This window comes from Crocuta crocuta, unplaced genomic scaffold (assembly GCF_008692635.1).
Source record: "Crocuta crocuta isolate KB4526 unplaced genomic scaffold, BGI_CrCroc_1.0 scaffold128, whole genome shotgun sequence".
NCBI classification, from domain to species: domain Eukaryota; kingdom Metazoa; phylum Chordata; class Mammalia; order Carnivora; family Hyaenidae; genus Crocuta; species Crocuta crocuta.
In genome coordinates this window covers 4,995,083-4,997,412 of record NW_027532232.1, presented here as the reverse complement: position 1 = coordinate 4,997,412, position 2,330 = coordinate 4,995,083, and the positions used below count along the sequence as shown (strand labels likewise).

At 55.2% G+C, this 2,330-nt stretch overlaps 2 non-coding genes across 2 annotated transcripts; both read right to left on the bottom strand.

Moving 5' to 3' along the window:
* Window positions 1-227: 227 nt before the first annotated feature.
* On the bottom strand, window positions 228-299 carry TRNAC-GCA (transfer RNA cysteine (anticodon GCA)). Its single transcript has one exon. It is a non-coding gene; the product is annotated as a tRNA-Cys (tRNA).
* A 1,244-nt stretch (window positions 300-1,543) lies between these two features.
* On the bottom strand, window positions 1,544-1,615 carry TRNAC-GCA (transfer RNA cysteine (anticodon GCA)). Its single transcript has one exon. It is a non-coding gene; the product is annotated as a tRNA-Cys (tRNA).
* Window positions 1,616-2,330: the final 715 nt, after the last annotated feature.

The window sequence follows — 2,330 nt, the reverse complement described above, 5'->3', positions numbered from 1 at the left end:
AAGGGCAGGAGTCCCCAGGCAGGTGGGCCAACGAGTTCAGCCTCTTCAGTCAAATGTGATCCCGGTCGCTATTGTCTGCGTGATGCTCAGGGAGGGATTCTTGGAGCTGGCCCTGGTACAGATCGTAAATTCTTATCCCCAGACAAAGAGCAGTGATTTAATGGAAATATGTGGGGGGAAGGAGGCAGAAATTCCAATGCCTGCTACAGGTATTTAAAAGGTAAGAGAGGGGGCACCCGGATTTGAACCAGGGACCTCTTGATCTGCAGTCAAATGCTCTACCCCTGAGCTATACCCCCACCTATCTGTGGCTTCTCATCATCACCTTTTCACTCATGCGCTGCACTCAGGAGCTCTGCGTGTCTGCATTTTGCTCTCACCAAGACAGGAGTGGTTGTTTCTGGGAACCTCGCACTCAGCCTAGGGAGAGTCTTCTCCCTACTCCAAGCCTCAGGGAAGGTGCTCATTGTTTCCTTCATTCATTCATTTACGCAACAAACACTCTCGGAGTATGTAGGTGCCAGGCTCTGCCATCCATGTTGAAGGCACAGACTAATAAAACATTATTGCTGCTCCTCAAAGAGACTTAGTCTGAGTAGGAGACAAATTCATGAACCGAAGGATTTCCACAGAGTGGCAGACGTCCAAGCAGAGAGCTGTGGGAAGAGGGAGGAAGAAGCTGTGTCGCTGGGCAGTCAGGGGGTGCTTTCTGGAAGACAGGGACAAGGAGGAGCTCGTGAACCGAAGAAGTGGGGGAGGCCAAGGAGGAGTAAGGCCAAGGGAGGAATACGAACAAAGATTTTCTTTTGTGTTTTTCTTTTAATGTTTATTTTTTGAGAGAGAGACAGAGACAGAGCCTGAGGGGGGAGGCGCAGAGAGGGAGAATCTTAAGCAAGCTCCCTGCTCAGTACAGAGCCCCATGCAGGGGTCCATCCCACGACCATGGGATCATGACCTGAGCTGAAATCAGGAGTCAGACACTTAGGGCACCTAGGTGGCTCCGTCGGTTGAGTATCAGACTCCTGATATTGCCTCAGGTCATGATCTCACAGTTCATGGGCTCAAGCCCCGCATTGGGCTCTGTGCTAACAGCATGGAGCCAACTTGGGATTCTCTATCTCCCTCTCTCTCTCCGCCCTTCTCCCGCTTGCTGTCTGTCTCTCCCTCTCTCTCAAAGTAAATAAACATTAAAAAGAAAAAAAAGAGTGGGACACTCAACCAAACCGCCAAGCACCCCCAAAAATGTTTTTAAAAGTTGGATCAAGTGTGTCTGAACATCAGTGAGGCTCGAGAATGAGGTCACAAGGAAGATGTGCCAGAGAACATTTTGGAAGTCTAGATTCCTGCTGATGCAATGAGGGTACTCCCAGACATTGTCATCTGGGAAAGCCTGTGGCACAGCATGACTAGCTGTGACCTCCAGGAACCACCTGCTCTGTGGTCGATCCTAGAGATGAGAACAGAACAGGACTCAGACATCAGGAGCATCAGAATTATTTGCCTCCTTCTTATTTACTACCTCACAGCCAAAAGTGACCTCAGCAGGGGGCACCCGGATTTGAACCGGGGACCTCTTGATCTGCAGTCAAATGCTCTGCCCCTGAGCTATACCCCCAAGCCTGCCCTTCAACCTTAATTGAACCTCTTGAACTGTGCAGCTGACTTGTCTCTGGACCGTGATCACCAAGTTCCTGGAAGCAGCAGCAGCCTGCGCGCTGACAGCCCGGCGCCCCTGTCCTCGCTCACTCGTTCATCCACATCGACACACCCCCCAACCAGCTCCTACGTGCCAGGCTCGCCCTTCCTTCTCCCTCCAGCCTCTCCTCCCTCTCGGGCTCACTCAGCTCTGCCACCCCTGCAGTGGGCAGTCGCTGGCTTTCCCACACGAGTAGAGCCTCGGTCCCCTCCTCCCTCCCTGCGCTGGGGCGCTGAGGCGAGGGGCCCCTGCACGGGCAGAAGAGCAGGTCTGGGACAGGAGCCTGGTCCTGACGCCACACCCTGGGACACTGAGGACCCCTCTGTCCCCTTCCACCTACGCTCAGCACCCAACCCACGAAGCGCCGTGGAGGGATAAGGTGAGCCAGCTCCAGCTCCCCGCTCGAGGAGAAAACTGATGTGAGGAGGGGTGTTCCTCCGGGACCCCCCGCTCGCGGGCCCCCGGGGCACAGAAAGCGATGGGTTCCAAGGCCTCGGCAGAGGTGGGCATCCAGAATGAGGCGGCGGCCAGGGGAGGGGAGGGGCCGTGCTCTGATCTGAAAGGCTGGGCACTGGTGGGGGACGCAGCCAAAGAGAGCTCTTCCCACCCCACCCCGCCCCCGCCCCCCCGAGTC